Source organism: Talpa occidentalis, unplaced genomic scaffold, assembly GCF_014898055.3.
Source record: "Talpa occidentalis isolate TD23 unplaced genomic scaffold, MPIMG_talOcc4v2.1 talOcc4.4, whole genome shotgun sequence".
Taxonomy (NCBI): domain Eukaryota; kingdom Metazoa; phylum Chordata; class Mammalia; order Eulipotyphla; family Talpidae; genus Talpa; species Talpa occidentalis.
The window spans coordinates 125,185,893-125,206,998 of record NW_023604295.1 but is presented as its reverse complement, the minus strand read 5'-3'; positions in this window follow the sequence as shown (position 1 = coordinate 125,206,998).

Here is a 21,106-nt window from a genome sequence, read left to right as displayed (position 1 = left end):
TTGTCAACTTTTTTATATTACTAGTGAGGCTAAGTTATATGTATTTATAATAAAAGACTAAGAAGGAATGGCTTATCTCCTTGGTTCCTTAGTCCATACTCCCCAAATTCCTGATACTAGTGACAAAGAATTTTGTTTTGAAAATAAATTTATAAGAGATTTTGTCATCTCCTTCAAATAAATGTTAGACAGGCAAGTCATAAATCTTAGAAGCAACTGCATATTTATCTATTCAGCATCTTTTATTGGATGCCTAGTAAGTTTTAGCACTAAGGTCTGGTTCTCAGCACCAGAGAGAGCCATTAGTAAGAGACTGAAATCTCTGCGTTGTATTCCAGAGAAGGTAGAGACTAAAAACAAAATAAATAATTCATTTATACTGCATATTAGTAATACCATGTGCAATGGGAAAGATAAAGGAGGGGAGAGTTGGTGGTGAGGAGAATACAATTTTATATACTCGATAGGGTAGGATTCAAGGAGCAGGTGACAATGATTTGAAGGAAAGACAGATCAAGATGTAAGGATGTGTAGTTTCAGGTAGAGAAAGTAAGCCATGAAAACATTAGCAGTAAGACCTTGTCTACCATGTCTGGGGAATAACTAAGAGAATAATATTTCTAGGTGGAATGATTAGGATGAAGAGTAATAAGAAAGGAAGATTGGATATGTGGCTTAAGAATTTTTAGGCCATTATCAGCATTTTGGCTTTTAGCTTGGAGGCTGCATAAATTTGCCTTTCAGTGAAAATTCTATCTGTACAATTGCTATTCTCCTAAAAAAGCTTTTATAGTTTTGTCCACTAGGTCATTATGTTTTCCAAACAGTTTGTTCACATTCTTTTTAAGAGAATTTTGAAAACTTTGTATAATCATTCATGTTTTTAAGTTGACTTCTAAACATTTTCATGATTATTTTAAATAGTGGCAAATAATATGGCTTCTGGTATACTTTAAATATTTAAAATCAACTGTTACATTACTCTTTAAAATATAATGGATTTCTAATGCCTTACAATTTGTGATGCAGTCACATTATTGTCCCTTTAAATGATACATGAACAGGCACTCTAACAGTGGAAAACTTGATATGATTTCTTTATGAACTTGAATTGCTTTTATTCTATATCCCCTGTAGCATTTTATGTAATATAAACTTATGTTTTAAAGCATTTTGTTGATCATCTTAGTATATTTTGATAAATTTTCACATGTAAGGTTTTAATGACACTACTAGTAGTAGCATTTCCTGTGACCATAGTGCCCTAAGTGTTAAAATATATTTTAAAGATTCAGTTACATTTATAATAGTAAAAAAAAAAAAGCATAGTTAATCAAAACAACATATAGGGGAAATATATTTTCATAGGGTAACATTTAACATAAAGTATAACTTTATTGCAAATGACTTTGAGAGAAGAGGGTTGTTTTCTAAAATTGAGACAGGTTTGGAATCAATTTTATTTCTATTTTTCCTTTTCAATTTTGTTTGGGAGAAAAGACAAATGCTAAGATATTTATTCATATAATATGAACAATAGTGACTATAATAAACCCAAAATCTTCTGCATTGCAAAAGAAACTATCACTAAAACAAAAATATAGATATAGATAGATAGATAGATAGATAGATAGATAGATAGATAGATAGATAGATAGATAGATAGAAAATGAAAGGGGAGAGATGAAATCTTTCATTTGTAACAACATAGATGGAACTAAGGGGATTAAGCTGAGCAAAACAAGTCAGAAGAAGAAAGAATACTCAGTGATGTCACTTTTATGTGGAATACACTGTTGAATGTAAGAAAATATTTGCACACCACATATTTGACAAGATTTGCAAAGCACTCATACAAATCAACAAGAAAACAACCCAATTAATAAATGAGCATAAGAGCTAAATAGACACTTCTTCAAAGAAGACATTCAGATGGTCAACAAGCACTTGAAAAAATGCTTATCATCACTCATCAACAGGTAAGTTTAAATCAAAACCACAATGAGATACCACTTTACACCTGAGGGAATGGTCCGTGTCAAAAAGACCAGTAACAAGTGTTGGTGAGAATGTAGACAAAAGGAATCCTCATATACTCTAGGTGGGAATGCAGGCTGGTCCAGTCTTTATGAATAACAGTATGGAGATTTCTCAAAAGATTAAAAATGAACCTACCATATGATCCAGCAATTCCACTGTTAGGTGTCCACCTAACACATGCCAAAAACACAAATTCAAAGGGACATATGCTTTCCTATGTTCACTGTAGCATCAGTTATAATAGGTAAGTTATGGAAACAACCTAAATCCTGTAAGACAGATGAGTAGATTAGAATGATATATATTTATATATACACAATGGAATACTACTCAGATATAGATAGATAGATAGATAGATAGATAGATAGATAGATAGATAGATAGATAGATAGATAGATAGATAATGAAAGGGGAGAGATGAAATCTTTCATTTGTAACAACACAGATGGAACTAAGGGGATTAAGCTGAGCAAAATAAGTCAGAAGAAGAAAGAATACTCAGTGATGTCACTTTTATGTGGAATACAGAGAAATGAAACAAAGAATCAGGTAAAACCAAATCAATAATCAACCCTGACTGTAGAATTGAAGCTATCTGAAGGGAAGGGTAAAAGGAGAGAACAAAGTGGGGAAGAGGCACAATGAAGGACTATGAGTGACATGGTGGTGAGTGTGGTGTGGCAACATACATCTTAAAGGTGTTATCCTATACCTCTGACTCATATGCAGCTTTGTAAGCCAGTGGTGCTTCAATAAAAAGTATAATTTTTTTAAAAGGAAAAAGAAAATAATTTACCATATAATTTAAGTATATGGGGATTGTAGTAGTTTTTAGAGCAATATTCCTCAATTATTTAAACTTCAGAATATGCCCAAATCAAATAGTGATACATGATAAATATTTTCAATGATTTGTCAGTAGGCAATTTATTTGGATCTTTCTTCGAGTTTGTTGACAGAAAATAATTGGTAAAATTGCAAAATGATTTCCAACTCTTTAGAGTTATTCACTTTCTCAATACCAACACCAATGTACCACAAAACATTCTTTTTTTTGATGTCTGTGACTTTCCTTCCTTGGGAACACGTACCTTACATAGTAAAACTAAATGGTGGAGGAGGGTAATTTTAAATGAGAAATTCAATTGCGAAGACAATTTTAAAAGAAGGAGAAAAGGACAAAACCTTTTTATTTCAAGAAGTGTTCACAGAGAGATCGAATTTTGGGCAAAGAGTGGTATGGAATTCAAAGTTCTGAAACTTGATTTTCTTAAAAGATCTGTGAACTTGTTTGGCAACTGGGGAAACTTTATGTACCCTTAGGGATCATGCCCATGCCAGATGAAGACCATTGAATTGAATCATTTTCTTTCTATCATTGAAGTAACAATAGTTCATTTTAGATTATTACTAGAATTTAATAATTTAGATTATTACTGTTATATTTTAGATTATTATTAGAAGTGGGAAAAAGTTTTGCCATACAGTGGTAGGAAAACTGTGAAAAAAGTAACAAGGAAGTAATGGAAATGGCTGCTTACATTTATTTTTTTTTAATGATTTATTTTATTTATGCATACAAGAGCTAGGGTACAGGCCAGAGATGCAGGGGGTGAGAGGATCCACCAGAGACAGAGCAGGAAACAGAACAGGCAGATTGAGTGAAATACACTGCTGATGGGAGCAGCAGGCGAGACAAGGGAGGCTTGTCTGCTTCGCCATGTGGGTCTCTCCCTGGCAGGCCAGGGATGGAACTTGTGCTGCAGAGGCTGTGGATTGCTTCATAGTGTGATGCTTAACCCCTTGTACCACCAGAGAGGCCCATGTTTACATTTATTTTTAATGTAAATACTGACAGGCTGTTCTATAAATACAAATCTTATAAACTGATAATTCCTACAAACCAAATTTTCTAGCAAGTCACACTGGAAGATACTCTGCAAATGTAAAATTATTCTCCATCTTGAAAACAAAAACAGATTGCTTGTTACAGAATCCTCTAGCTAGAAAACAATGCATCCCTAATCTCAACCATTCGATTTATTTTCAAGTATTACATTTTAATGCAGTTATGGAGTAGAAAATATTCTCTTAGACCAGGTATGCTCACCAAGCTTCAATAAAGCATATATAGAAGAGAATTAGAGCGTCTATAGGAAAAACAATGTTGGAATATGTTGGAATAATTTCCTAATAGGCTGAAACAGAAACTTTCTTCCTGGTGTGTTGGGAGTGGGGGTGGGGGAGTGGAGGAGTTGAGGGGTAGGGAGGCTGGGGATTACTGCTTTGTGATAAGCTAACTGGCTGGTGCATGGCTACATGTCATTAAGAACTAACTTAGTGAAAGCATAAATACTACGTTATGGTAGAAAAAGTGCTAAGACATTGTGTTTGTATGCATGTGCTGTAGGGGGTGTTATAGAGTCTATTGCCTGAATATTTTGAGTAGTTAACAAGTTTCTGTTCATTGTATATATTCCTGAGAGCTAATATAAAGATCTTTCAAAAGGGAATGTTCATTGTTTTAAAAACTAAATTGAGATAAACTGATTTCCCCATCTGTGAATCTAGATTATGAAACGTATGGAAGAATAAATCAGAAAAGCGTGTACAGAATGATGGGAAAGCGAGTGTTCCACTACCTGTCAGAACATACAACTTCATCAGTCTTTTCCCTTGTTCTCCACCTAAATGAACCCCTTCTAGTTCTAAAAGAACTAACAGAATGTGATCCCCAGGAATCCTAAAGTTATACTGGATTTCCCTTACAAATACTAGTTTCCAGTCTTACATCATAATTTTAATTCAAAAGTTATTATAAACAGAACAAATTTAGAACAATTTAGTAGCTTTCTTTTGTAGCTACTTAAAGAATGATAACTTCTGAAGCTTTTTAAGAATTTATAAATTAACTATTTGATTAATATGAACATTTAATTGAATATTGACATATAGCATATTCTGACATACACCATACATAACAATGGGATGCCATATTATCAATAAACCATAATGACTCCATAATAAATGCTACTGTAATAAAATCCAAACTTCTTAACTTGGCCAATAAGGCCCTTCAGTTTTCAATTTTTAATACCTCTCTGGTATTCTTAGCCATTTTCTCTCATACACCTTTCTTTGTGTGTGTGTGTGTGTGTGTGTGTGTGTGTGTGTGTGGCAGGGGTGGGGGTGGATATTTTTTATTTATTTTATTTTAAAAAGTTTTGTTGGTTAATTTTTATTATTTTTAATTTTTAATTAATTAGTTTGTTTTAATTGAAGTAACATTGGGGGCCCCTCTATCAAGTGTCACCCTCACAGCTTTTGAGATACACACAATTCATCCTTGCCAAGATGTTTCCATGTCTAGGAGCCTGGTTCACCAGCTCTCACTCACAATACCCTCTTTTAAGTCTTTACTCAGATGCTGTCACCAAAACCAAGGCAATTACTTATTAAGGACAATGTCATATTAAGAGATGCCTCATAAAAAGATAATGGTAGACACCAGTATCTAGAGAATGGAAAAGTCATCTAGAAAGTTATAGTGTTAGCAAATAGTCCTCACTTTGCACCCTATATTTCATTCATCCAACAAATTTTATTAAGCATCTATTATACAATAGGCACTGTTATAGATGCTTGAGATACATCAATGATGAACTAAACAGATAAAAATCCCTGCCTTCTATTCACAGTAGCCAAGAGGTGGAAACAACCCAAATATTCATCAGTGAGTGAGTGGATAAAAAAGAATATGGTATATCCATAAAATGGAATGCTATGTAACATTAAAAAAGAATGTGGACAGACTTGAGTACATTATGCTGAATGAAGTAATCCATTCACCAAAGGACAAAGCACTATATGATTCTACTCAGATGAGGCATCTAAAAAAAAATCAGTCACAGATAAATGGATAAAGATATACATAAATACATACAAATGACAGAATAGTATTCCGCTCTAAAAATATGAAATCTTATTTAAAGGATGAAATCTCTTTTAAAGCTAAAATCCTTTTTTAACTCCAATTATTTCCTTTATAGAAATAACAACCTGATTAGTTAACAAATTTGTTTATATGTTCATCTTTGTGCGAGGACTTCCTCTGTTTTATTCTCTCCTGAGTGCTCAGTATGTAGAATCATAGCTGACGAGGGCCAATAGCCAAAAATATTGGTGTGTGGTTGAGTGAAAAATAAAATTAGATTAAATTATAGAAAAATGATTGGTAAAAACAATGAAGGTATGTCCAAGTGAGACAGTATATTTCAAAGCACTGTCAAATGTATTCTATATAACATATATTTTGTGTGCATACACATATATATATACATGTATGTGTGTGTATATATATATATATATATACACACACACACACACACAGGTGTGTGTGCATGCGTGTGTATATAGCTGCCTTCTTATATTAGAATGCCCATCTCCTACCCTGAAGTGTCTATAGTCAAGACAGCAGGTGTCCTAATAGACATGACCTAATACGTATTTCCTGATCCAGTGGTCTAACAGAAATTTCCATTTGAGTGGCTCAGTATTTACATTAGAAAATGTACACCCCCACTCACCCCTGACTCAGTTGTCTCTGGATCTATTTTTCAATTTCGGTGATCAAAATATTTAACCACAGATGGCCTTAAAGGAAGAATATTGAAATCTTCAGGAAGAACTTTGGCATGACGTGATTTGTGCCTCTCAGTTTGGATCAAGGAAATCAATACCTAACTGTGTTGCTTTTACTGCTGCCCATTCGCTTTCAAAAACTAAGCTAAAATTAGCCGTACACGTTTCCTGATTCACCCTCCCTTATGCCACAAAGCAGACAAAACTCAACTACAGATGGATGGTCTAACCTCTCGTGCTGTTAATAAATAGAAGGACATTATTACGGGGAATGGATGATTTTGCTCACCTGTTTTCCTCTTCTTTGGGGATAACATAAATCCCTTTTACTCCTGCTGTTAAAAAAAAAAAAAATTAATCGCTTTGTCTAAGTCTCAGCATTTTCCAATGCAAGTGACTCTTTTTCAAAAACTGTTCAAATAATTATAGACTTTAGGAATAACAAATTATTAAGTCTGAAATTACATTGCTAAAATAAGTATTACTTATGTTAGTTTCATTAAATTTTCACCAGGGATTAATAGCTTAATTTGAGCTTCTCTTTTTTTGTATAATTTTGGAACATTGTACTCTTCATGGGATAATGCCATTCAGTTGTTTTCATTTTTATTTTAAAATTAAAGGAATTAGTTATTGTAGAAAGTCACATCTTTACTCATTAAAGGCTTAAGCCACCTTATGAAGTAACAGAAATAACACAAATATGGGGCTATAATAAATGGATCTCTGAATGCCACATTATTTCATTGTTAAGTCTGAAGTCCTAAAATTAATGTAAGTTTTGTGTATTTTGGGGTTATTAGCCAAAATTGGCTTCCTCACAATCTTTTCAGGAAATATGAGAAATTAACTACATAGATCTGTTTTTCTTTTAAGGCCTTAACAATTTGTATTGTATGTTAGTGTCAGAAAAAGAAAGGTAATTTCCAGTATCTGTTAATTAGAATTATTTTGATAACCAACATTCAGTTTCACTTTTCCTTTTTTTTTTTGCCATTAAAGTGAGAAGAGAAAAGAAAAACACTTGAATTTATATTTTAAAGTTAAATTATTTAATGCATCTAGTTTCAGTTATATGCTTAGTAATAAATGTCAAGCCAACATAAACAAACATAGGATGGTGTTAATATGATAAAAAAAAATCATGGAATTATTTCTTTTGAAAACTATTTTTATACAGCTATTCTCATTTAATTTTGTTGTGCGTGGAGATAAACTTGAGACTAATATGTATATACAAACATAAGAATCATAGGGGCATAGAAGTCTTTAGAATATTACCAGTTTTAGTAACTGGCCTAGATTGCAGAAATCATTTGTCATGCCACTCACTAAGATCGCCTTTATCATCTACTTTCTCTATGCTTAAAATTTTGTTGAAACATGTTCAAAAATTGGACATCTTTTCACTCAGTGAAAATTATTATCTAATGCTGTTTTTATAAATCCATTTAAATATATTCAACTAATTAAAATGATAGTTAAATTTATGTCAAACATTTACGGGTGCTATGAAGGCAACATTAGATAACTTTTAAATGTTGGGTTGTTTCTGCTAGAAACCTTACATAGCAGGATCAAAGGCTCCACAAAGGTGGCACAGTTACTTCAAAACACTTGACTAAAATAACATTCTAGGCAATGTTCAAGTGATAGAATGAATATACAATGAGAAAAGACACCCGTAATTTTTACAGTGCATGCTTTACATTTTCAGTCCGGTTAATAGTTCTTATCCCCATTTTATAGATAAGAAAAAAGAATGAGGGAGGTCCAGCTTTTTGTCTAGACCTCACAACTCATGCTAGGCACAGTGAAGATGTAAGTACAAATCTTCTGATTCTCATCCACAACATAGACCTGTCTATCTCATCATTTATAAAATTCCTGTTCAGCGAGCAAAGACCAAGGAAATTTGAGGTAAACAGTTTTAATTCTAAGCTGTATAAGTCTGTCCCATTTTCCTCTGAGAGATGAAACTAGGAAAGATAGTTGTCATTTGGCAGTGTTGAGACTGATGGGGGAAACTATCCAATCACACAAAAAAGAGGGTGCTCTGAGAAATCAGTTTAAAAGGAGTTTGCCTGTACATGTGAAGACTTAAAATAGCACAGTTGGGCAATGTAAGGTATTTTACAAAATAGTATTTAATATCATGTTGCAATTAATGCTCATTTAGTCTCATGTATGTCTTGCAACAGAAAATATACTCATCGCTTATTTTGCACTCAGCACCTATTTTACAGATATTTTATTGCTCTGAACAAATATTTGATTCATTGTCTTAAGAGGTGAACAAAGTCCAGTTCCATCTTCAAGCCACAAAAAAATATTAGTATAATAATTGGAAGAGACTTCTATCTATTCAATCTATCGTTAGAATAGATAGTTTTATACCTTGTGAAAAGAACAAAAATTAAAATGGCCTCTAAGACACATCAGTATTGAATATTTATCTTCCCAACATTTGTTTCTAATGTGTTAGGTTTCCATCTTCCTCTCTCTCTATTTATGCTCAGTATGTGGTAGGTTAAATAATCACTCCCAAAGATGCCTTGTTTCCAATCTTAGAAACTGTGGATATTATTTTATTTGGCAAAGTGAACTTGCAGATGAAATTCAGAATCTTGAGATAAGGAGATGATCTTGCATTATAAAGGTGGACCTTAAGTGCAATCTCAAGGGTCTTTTAAGAAGAAGGGAAAGGAAAATTTGACCACACAAGACAATCTGATCACCAAACCATGATGCTGTGATGGCTTTGAAATTAAAGGAAGAACTGAGGAATGTAGTCTGGTCTAGTCACTGATAAGTAAACAGAGAAGCATATTCTTTGATTTTAGCCTAGCAAAACTCCATTCTGACCTCTAGAACTATAAAAGAATGTGTGTTGCTTTAGACTACCTAAGGGCACTTGGATAGCTAATAGAGGTGGGATTCAGGGGCGCAACAGATGACCTGGTTCTATGCTGATCAATACATACCTTTCTTCTATTTACTTTGGTGCATAGTTCAGGAATGTTGTACTTTGTCCCATCAAAAGTGAAAGTAAACTATTATGTGGAATGCTGGAAAGAGACAGGAGAATTTTTCCTCCTGTCAGACTAAATCTGAGAGACTTCACCTGGGAAGACTGAAGTCATCTTCAATTCACCAAGGAAACCTGCAAAAGTATGAGGGCAAGTGGAGATCTGTAAGAGGTGGTAGGGTAGAAGGAGCAAGAGAGGAAAACAGGAAGAAAAAGGTGAGAGCAAAGGAGCAAAGAACAGATGAGAGAGAGAGACCTTTAAGATTCTTGACTTCTCAAATCCTCAGGATATATGGAAACCACCCTTTCAGTTGAAAGAGTCAACACCTTCTTGTCTGAAGTCAGTTTGAGCTGGATTTTTCTGTCATTTGCAAGTGAAAGTGGTTCTCTGGACTCATCTTGTAGGTTGGGATTTTTAGATTTTTTTTTTTTTAATGACAGCAATAGTATGACTGATAAAGTGGGAGATCACTATGTACAGATAATTTGCTGTCACTCAACAGGCACACCTTATGAATTTAAGGGATAAGATTATAAGTAATAAATATTAGAGCTGGCCAAATAATCCTTAGAGGGAGAACTGGAAAGACATTCTTAAGTGGGGGCAGAGGGGACTAATACACTTGGCAGTATTTCAGCCCTATTTAATTAGGGACCATTTTGCCAAATTCTGCTATGGGTTTCTCGACCTACAGTATCCAGGCACATTATTCAGTCCCAAATGATTTTTTCTTATGAATAAAATATTGCTTTAACTGGCCATTTCTCTTTTTCTGATATTAAATACCTATTTAATAGGAATTCCTTTTGGTACTGCGTAGTTACTTCAATTTTTCAATCCCCGAGTAATTTAAAAAAGATCGCATATTCTCCTGCTTACCACCAGCATGGAACATTTTTCTTCCATGAAAAAAACTAACATTACATTAAAAAATTAAAAATCAACTGCTTGATATAGACTTCGGTGTCTGTAGTTACTATGGTGAAGTAAATTACTTGATGTGAAATTATTGGATATGTTCCACATTTAGCTAAGACCCAGAAAAGACAGTTCACAGTCTGTACCTGCAGTTTTTATAGGATATAGTTTTGCTGGGGATTATTTCTTTATTATCCCCAATATGATGATTGTTCTAAGTAGGGAGTATGGGGTAGAATTGTCCAAGATATAAATGTAAGTTTCTTAAAAGTCTGTTTGAAATATAATTATATAGAAGATGAATATATAAGCCAGTCATTCATGGATATCTCTTCATTTTCCCAGGTCATTTGATTTTCAGATGTAGCACCTGCTTTGTGGAATGAATATAATAGCTAGTATTAGTAAACAGCACCCTTTTTTCTCCTGGCAAAAGTATAATATCATTTTTAAGCCTTCCACCTTTGAGGATCTTGTTTATTTTATTTTATTTTTTTAAGATTTATTTTATTTATTTATACAAGCACTGGGTACAGTCAGAAGTGCGGAAGGGTGAGAGAATTCACCATAGCCAGAGCGGGGAACAGAACAGGCAGACTGACGAAATACACTGCTAAGGGGAGCAGCGGGTGGTAGGAGAGGTCTGCGCACCATGTGGAACCCTCGCTCGGCAGCCGGGGATCGAACCGGCGCTGCAGAGGCTGAGGGCAGCTTCACAACCCCGCACTCAACCGCTGCTCCACCGGGGAGGTCCAGGGGTCTTGTTTATTAGTTAAAAGTTAACAACCTGAAAACTGGCTACATTTTTCCTGTCAAAACATGACTGTGTATTGATCTGATATACTCTAGGTGGACAATGGCTGATGGTGACTGGAATCCAAATGAAAGGAGGAGGCTGTGGAGGCAGACCACGGTCATTCAATGATTCACTGCCAAGGGTGGTTGGAAGGTAAATGAGTTTATTTTACTATGGGACATTCACTCTGGCAGGAAAGATGCGACCCTGAGTAGTTAGGAATTACTTATCAACTCATTTACTACCTTTGAAAAAGTAAACCTAGCTGTGCTTAAGGGACCTGTTTTCCTCCATTAGCTGAAAAGAGGTACATCTTAATGTTTTCAGTAAACACAAGGAAATAATGTTTCCCATGATCGCTGGATTTTCAGTTATCAGGTATAATTTGTCAGCTTCATTCCCAGGTGATTTTTGAACTATTAGCTTATTAGTGCCTGGTGACATCTTCTAAGTTTTGTGATTAAGAACTCTTTCACTTGGGATTTATAAGTTCAATTTCATTAGTCTTCTTTCTGCTAATAAAAGTTAGTATTATAAATAAAACTTTCAAATGAGAAATGGAGAATCTCTAAACCACTAAAGAGATATTCATAATTACATAATCTATAAAATCTAATCCCCACTTGACCTAAGTACAAGAAAGTGCAAAACTTTTTATGTATCAAAAAGAAACAACAATATTGCGTGTAATGAAAATGTAGTCGGCCATACATCAATGAGTCTTAAAAATGCTTCATACATAACTGACCAAAGAATCAAAATCTATAATGATTTATAATAACAGAATTGACTCCACCTTAAACTTCAAAATGAGATTCTTCTAATTTAGATTTTCAATAGGTAAATTAAATAAAAATCATATTTACCTAATTTGTTTTCCTGCAGTCTGAGAAAATAAAAATAAATAAGTCATTTATCAAAAGAAAAATGTCAGAATTTTTTTTCTTATGTCCTAGATTAGAAGCCTATCCTTTACAGTCTTTTACAGTTTCTATTTATATAACCAAAGTTGAATTCATAATGATTGACCCTGAATCACTGTTGAGTATTGAATCATCAGAAATAAAATTACTTGCTCTACATAGTGTACTAACATTGCTTTAAAAATATCACCAAAGGCTTCCATTTTAAGAATGCAATCTATTTTTTCTTTAATTATGTTTGTGAGTATGATGTGTGATATGTGAATCTATGTAGATTTGTTGTATGCATATATGTACATATTTTTTTTACCAGAGCCATTCATGCAAGCAGGTGCAACAAATATAGTGATAAAAAAGTACAGTTATAACCATCAAATCTTAAGTCCTTCTCCCCAGAAAAAACACATCTTTGATTTTTAAGTTTTCCTTAGACTTTTATCTCAATATTCAGCAATATCTGTAATGCTGATTTTTCATTTGCACATTGCCTTCTTTTAGGTATTAAACATATGCCTCTCTTAGTACCACCACATCCTGTGTTCTTTTCCCTGTTCTCACAAACTTAAATTACCTTATTTTAAAATAATTTTCATCTACTTTATTATATTATATGATTACTGTTCATCATGTTCCAATTCTACTTTGTAGAAATTTTCGGACTGGAATTAATAATAGACTTATTTGCTTAACAGTTTATGTTTTTATAAAAAAGTATTTTTCCAATGTACATAACAAATAATAGTTATTTGATCAAATATTTACTCATCAAATAATGTAGTGGAGATAATGGTTTTTCAGATGCATCATTTTTGCATTAATCAATCCTTTTTGCTCCAAGTTAGATGGTTTTCTTTCTGGACTTAGGCACATTTGTAACCCTGGGACTTTATTTTTATTCTCATATGTTAAATCACCTCTTGTCTGGATGCTGTTATCTTCCTCATTCTTGGACCACTTGCTTATTTTTGCCAAAGTCCATCCTTTTGGTAGCTTCTAAGACAAAGGTCACGGAGGTTTATTTTTGAGATTGCATTTCTGAATATGTCCTTAACCTGCTGGCACTTGAACAATGGTTTGGTTTGGCAGAGAATTCTAGTTGAAGAGCATTTTTCTTCAGAATTTTAGGATACCGCATCTCTTAACAATTGGTATTGCTACTGAAAATACAATGATATTCCAGCTTTATTTCTCTGCATGTATCCTTTTTACCATCCCTAGAAACCTTTCGGAATTCTTCCTTGTATCTTGGTTTCTAATTTTTTACAAGAATGTGTCTCAATTTTTTTTTCATGCTCTCTGTTGACAATTCATTAGTCTCTTTTATCCTGGGGATTCATTTTCAATTTCCCCCTTTTTATTTTCTCTGTTGTCTCTTTTTTGAACACTTATTTGAATGTTGGACGTCTTGGTTGAGCAAGGTGTTCTCTTCTCTAGTTCTCTTTTCCATAACTTTGTGTCTTTTTATCTCCTGTCAAGAAGATAGTTCTCTAATTTAGGCTTCCAAAAATCTAATTTTAATGTATATCATTATTGTTATATAATTAAAGTAGTTCATGTGTACTTTATTGCTATCTCTCTCTCTCTCTTTTTTGGGGGGGTGATATTACATATTTATCCCTTATAGGTAAATATCTTCTCTAACCTCACTGAAGATGTTTTAGTTTGGGTGGTTTTTTTTTTTTACATAATGTTTGATTCCTTCACTTTTTCCTTTTTTTTTTTTTCTTTCTATATTCATTTGTTTCGATCCATTCCTTTCAGACTGAAGGCCTGCCTCAAATGATTGGAGGACCTTTGTCATATATTCAGATATGAAAGAGAGGAATGTCAATATTCATAAATCTTTCTTTTGGGCAAGGCATATGGTTTAAGGAAAGGCCTTTTGAATTAGAGAAGAGTCAATGAATCATCACGTTGAGAGTAAGTGTTGTAGGTGTGAGGGCGAGGGCAGAGGGTCTACATGCTGCTAGAGTGCCTACAAAGAGACTGAAGGTCCATCAGTTAGTAATAGTTTCTTATATGAGAAAGAGGTTGAAGGTGCATCAGTTAATAATAGTTTCTATCTAAGCTTCATGCTGTTCTATAAGGTCTCCTGCTACAGAGTTTCAGATTAGGTGGCTGGCAGGGAGGCAAGGAGTAGTTAGAAGAGTAGAGAAGAGTTCCTCCACCCTGTAGCCATCCCCCTCTTACCCTCTCTTTTGGTACCTGGTATTTCCAGATAATGATGCTTTCATGTTTCCTTGCCTATGAAAGTTCTTCACTTCAAGATACCACTTTTTTTTTTTAAGATTTATTTATTTATGCATACAAGAACAGGGGAACAGTACAGAGCTTTGGGGGGGGGGGCGGTGAGAGGATTCACCAGAGAAAGAGCAGGGAACAGAACAGGCAGATTGACTGAAATACACTGCTGAGGGAAGCAGTGGGTGAGTCAGGAGAGGTCTGCTGCTGGTGCGCCATGTGGGTTGCTCCCTGGCTGGCCAGGATAGAACTTGTGCTGCAGAGGCTACGGATAGTTTTATAGGTTGTGTCTTAACCCCTTGCCCCACCAGGGAGGCCCTCAAGATACTGCTTTCTGATCAAGAAAAAGACTAACTTGCAGGCAAACCTTAGATCTGAGGCATACAGCTGGTGGGGGGGGGTCAAAACAGGGGTGAGAAGAGCACAAGGGACTATGGTAATGGTTTGCAGGTGAGGGGTGGTGGGAGAATTAGGGGGATTACACCTGAGGGGCAAAATCAAATATTGTACAAAAGTGAAAAATGATGTACGAATATATAAAAATAAATAAATAAAAGGCATTTCAAGGCTTGACATGAAGTTTGTAACAGAAAAAAAAAAAAAACTGCTTTTTTCCTCCATTAAGTCAAACAACATTTAAGAAAATGTGTTTAAATCTTTCATCTCTTAACATCTCATCCATATTCTTTTTATATTTTGTAGGTTTTTAAAAACTCTTATACCTATTTTATCAGTGTATTGGAAAGGAAAGGGTGTTTGTACAATATTTAAGGAGAATCCTAAAAAATAATTTTAAGGTTAACTATTGAAGAATCTTTATATCACTGTAAATAAGCTATTATTCATGATTCTTCTCTATCATTCTATAGCATTTTAAATTTAAGTTTTTGATTAACTACTTTCTATTTAAAATGGTTCATTTTATCATTCCTGCAAAGTCATTCAAGTTTACATTGAAAATACCACATCTTATTAGTCCTCTCTATTAAAAATTTTCATAAAAGAGACATGATTTATCTTGAAAGTTCAAATTGCTTGACTTGGAGAAGGAAAATTTAAGGATTATTGATAAAGAATGGAGAGTTACTAGATAACTTTTGGCACAATCCCTCCACTCAGGATATAAGGAACATTTTAATCATTGTTATAAGGTTTACACTAACCATGAAAGCCCAATGTCTTTAACTCTGTGAAGCACAAATATATGTAATATTGAGATGCTGTTCTTGAGAAAGCCAACATTACATTGAGAACAGAGTTGCTTCAGTAACTAGAATAAAAGGCAGTCATTCTATCTTGGATGCCTTTGTGCCCAAGAGAGAATCAATTTGAGATTCTCTTTCTAATCTTGTACATTTGATACTGTTACGGGGAACCTTGGGAAGCGTGCTCCTATCTTCAATACCTTGAGCTTAATGGATCCCATTTACTCGTATTCCAGAATTTAGCAAATGAAAGTGTACGTGTCTTGATGCTTTTTTCTTACATGCAATATTTTGTCTTTATACATCTACTGTTATAATGGCATTTCAAAGTACTACTTATGGATGTCTTTACTACTCTCCCCCAACTAACAATTTGCAAGACTTTGAAAATCAATTTCTTATATTTTCTGTTCCCTACGACTCCTTCCTCCTCCTCTTTTTCCATGATGTGGTTTACCCATCTTTTCTATAATGTGGTTTTTCCCACTTGGCATGTCCTTCTCTCTCTTTCACTCATTTATAAGCTTTGGCATTTCTGCTCTCCCAAAAGGACTTTACCCTCATGATTAGGACTTTTGGATCTTTTTTTTCCTTCTAATAATAACTAATGACTTGTTCTTTAAACCTTTACCTTGCCTGCCCCGCCCCCACTCCTTCCCTGTGATTTCTCCAGCTAATAATCCCAGCCATCTGGCTCCCAAATCTCTCCTATAATGTATTCCCTTAGTAAGAGGTATTTTAGCCTTACATGCTTCTTTTGGAGACCTGCCATGTTTTCCTATATTGGTTTTCATTAGCAGTTTTGGTTTTTACAAAACGTTCTGCGTGGCAGATCTGCCTTGCTCTAGTGTTATTTCTGTAGCTTCTTGATGAGTTTTTTTTCATATCCTCATCATCAAATTCAGCAGCTTCTATTTTGTGAATATTGATTTACTTTGACATTTCCTCGCATCTAACTTCCCTTCGTATGTTCCTTTTTCAAGTTTACAATCTTTATCTCAGTGCCTTTATTCTCTTTTCTATTTTTTGCTCTTCAATTTCTATAAACCCCTGAGCCTTCGGTAGAGAACTACCTTTTTATTATTCTCAGTGATTAAATTAGAAAAAAGTGAAAGTGCTATGGACTGGATACAATAAGTGCTCACTAAATAGCTGCTATCATTTCATAATTCTCTTGGTGAATTGGCTTGGCTTAACCACCGGGCTTAACTCACCCTATTTCAAAACAACTACTTATTATCTCACATTATATTTACCTTCCTGTTTCAAATTTCCCATAAATATTTGGATCTTCCTTGTATTTTCAATGTAAATAATATTTCTGTTCTTTTTGACTTAATATATCTTATTACAAGTTCTTATGTAATTATATTTTATTAATGTTTTAAATATTTTAATGTATCTAAATTAGTATATATTTTAAATCAATATATTTTAAAAAACTTTTCTTTGTTTTTATCGTCTTTATCATATCATCTGTATTCCTTTTAAATTCAGACTAGATATCCTTTTTTTGTTTCACCTCTGTACCTTGCATGCAAATTCTTTTATGTCTTTTTTTAAATTTCATTTAGAACTATACTAAAATACTCTATATCCATAAGACCTGCCATGTTGATTCCTTCCTATCTGAAAATTTTCAGGGAAGAAATGTTGAGATAAATGTTTTGGCAGTAATTTAAGGTGTTAAAATTTATCTTTGTCTATGAATGGAAAGAAAATAAAATCACGGTTTATCTACCTTTGCCCTTTCAAAGATACAAGTGATATCCTAGAACCACTAAGAACTGACAAGATATATGTGTTCTGGCAGGAAACAATCATATTGAGCCCCTATGTAAAATGCACATGTAAATATATATTCACATGAATAGAACTGAATAGATGTTAACACTGGCTGCTCAGGGTATGGAATTTTTCCTGTATGTATGTGAGGGGGAACTTAACCTGTGGCATCTATTTTCTTCCCATAATAATCTTGCCCTTGGGTAACTAGATGAATCATTTTTATTAGTAATAGAATACATTTTTGAAACAATTGGTGAGTTTCTGTATTTCATCATCCCTGTCATTCTAAGTGTCACCCATAAGTAAATATAGGAGACAAAGTCAGTTCATCAGTCTACAGAAGGAATTCAGCTAAGGTTATTAAAGAAGGAAAAGTTTGTTCTTTAAAGTTGATATCACATGATCCACTTCTGGAAGGTCAAAATCTAATCATAATTAAATGTTTTCTTCACTGCTCCCACATTTTAGATTATCCACATGATACCCAATAATCCTTCCCCAGCTTCACTTACTGAAGAGTCACAAGTCCACCTTCCTTCATTTTAAGCTCTGCTCTTTTTCATAACACTTATACACAACTGCACACACACACACACAACCATTCACACACACACATACACATGGGTTTATGTGTACACATTTCTCTGTGTTTTCCATTTCAGAGTACTAGATGATCAAGCTTCTGTGGCCTGAAGTTATGACATATTGTTACATTAAGTTCTGCTGTATACAAACTTCTAGGAAGTTTATCAGTACTTAAAGCCTTCTTTATGACCAACTTCTTTTACCATTGATTCCTTTTCTTCTCTTCTTTTTCTATTTTTCCTTCCCCTTCTAGCCTCTCCTTTTTGCCTGAAGATCTATATCTTATTTCTTCATGTATCTCCACATATATTGTCACACATTGTATTTCTCATATTCCAATTTCCTCATGTAAACTTTTCTCATTTAATATATTTAAGTTTGTATATTTACGTCTTTGGGACCTTATATTCACTTTCTTCAATCTTTTCCTCCACAAGAAAATAAGAAATGGGTTCCCTCCACTTATGATATATGACCTTTAGGAACTTTTAACCAAGATGATGGTCTCTGAACTAAGGGCAGTTCATCTCCACTGCTCACACCTCAGCTGATCTTACAAATCTATCCTTTGTTTTTCCTACTTGCTTATCTGTTTTGCTTTGTCTTTTTCCTCCCAGAGCCAGAGTGGCAACTGCTTTATTCCCCTGTCTGCTTTTGCCTAATTCATGTCCTTACTGCCCTTAGAGTCCCACATTTTACCTTTCATTTATTCTGAGCAGATGTTCTCAGCTTATTTTCATTTCCCCTTTTGTTGATTATAGCATCACATACAGCCTTGTATTATAATATATAATTAGCTCTTGGGTCAATACCATAAATATGACCTTCCACTTTAGCATGGCTCCATACAATCTTTCCTTAAATCTTTTCCCTCATAGCTAAAAAACCCACTCTTTTCTCCATTTCTATATCAATTTCCATACCTACTGAACACTAATTTTATGACTTTGTAAAGTGTATCTCTGGCACCTCACTGAGTGTCCCAGTTCTGATAATAATCTGTGCTGTCTGTAAATAAATAAAAGTCGTGAGCATCAAGCTCAGCATCCTCTTGCTACACTGTCCATCACACCCACACTTTCCAATCCAAGCCCTTACCAATCTGCCACTTTCATTGGTTATGCTAATCTCTCAAGGTATGTTTATAAAGTAAACCCTAATGCATCTGGCAACCAAGATTTCATGCCTGAGAAGAAAGAAAAGAGCTTTAAGCCATGACTGGTTAATGTAATCAGCACAAGGTTTTTCCAGCCTTGCTCCCTACTTTCTCCTGAGGCATTCATTCTCTAACCCAAATTCAATTTCTCTGCTGTTCTGAAGCTCATGTCAAGCTCCTTATTTCCAAATATGTCCCTTGGGCTCCTCCCAACTGAATAAATAATTAAGTTCTCAGTAGCAATTACCATGCTTTGGGCTGGTTTCCATGATGGAAACAGAACTTCATCATTTCTCTTGATTGAGGGAAGATTTCCATTTCCCTAGCAGAGATGCAAAAATTCTTCTTTCTTCCCTTTCTTCTTCCTCACACCCATAGTGATGACAAATAGATGAAACAACAGTGTTCTTCTGCCTTCTGTCTCTTTAGTTCATTCATTCTGCTCATTTCTTCTATTTGGTCTGTAGGCCTTAACTTGGTGGTATCATTGGTCGTTAATTTTCCCTAACCTCTTGTCAAAGCCAGACCAAAGCTGCAGGCCTCTAGGACCCATTGTCCTCAACCCTGGGCACTTTTTTCTCCATCAGACCATTAATGGACTTGGACACAATCTCCCAGTCTAGAGATTTTGGAATTTGCCACCACCATTGCATTTCTTGAAACCCTTCCTTCCCTCCCTGCCTATCATGTCCATGGTGGTATTGCCTTGTAGACCAGAGATGATAACAATTCCATTAGAGGAGAACACCTTTCCTACCCCACTATCCCCTCCTAAGAGAAGTAACCCACCTTCTCTTTCTTCTTGGAGTCTCACTCAGCTCTGGAGAAAAACTCTCTTCATTGGCCAATCCCTGTCTCCAAGTCAAAATACAATGGATCATGTTAATCCAGATTATTTCCTCAGGAATTTATCACTGGAAATAATGCCAGACTTCAAGTGGCCATGTTGACTTATGTCCATATAGAAAGAGAGAAAACTGATCATCAGAGAGAGAACAAGGTTCAGGAGGAAGAAGAAATAGAGGTAAAAGGCGTGAGGAAAAGGAAAGTGAATAGTTGAATAGAGAATCACAAATGTAAGAGTTCATGTCCATGGACAAGTAGATAGAATAGTTCAAATCCCTGACTTTCAACTCCCTAAGCTCACTTACTTGAGAAGTGCATACTCCTACACCCTATCAATAAGTTACTTTGCTTGTTCAAGCAAGCTGATTTTGATGGATTTGGTTTCTTAATTCCTCTAAGTTCCTCTTGATCAAGATACATCCTTTAAGGTTAAAACAATGAACATACTATAAATAACAATGATAATAAAGACCACAATAAAAATAGCTATCATTTACTGTACAAAAACAATGTAATAAACTCAGTCCTAAGCACCATACATGCATGATCACATTCCCAGAGCTACCCTGTGATAAGGAAGTTATTTGATAAAAATATTGACATAGCACAAGTTTGGCAATATGACACACCTGTTGTCACCCTACCTGACCTTAGAATCCGGTACTGTTTTCTCCTTCAAAATCACATGCTATAATCTGACACAAAAAAAAGCATTCCAAATAGTCCATGGGACATGCATGTAACAGTTCAAGATTCCTAACCTCTGAAGGTGTTTTTGTCCCTTGATAGGAGCTGCTATGGCATTTGTAAATTGGCATTGCAAAGCAATGTCAGGTGGGGCCATGCTTCTTAGAGTATAGTGGCTGGATGAGGGCCTTGAACATTAAAGGGATGGTAGGAATGCAAAGTCTTAGACTCTACCCCATACCTACAGCTGC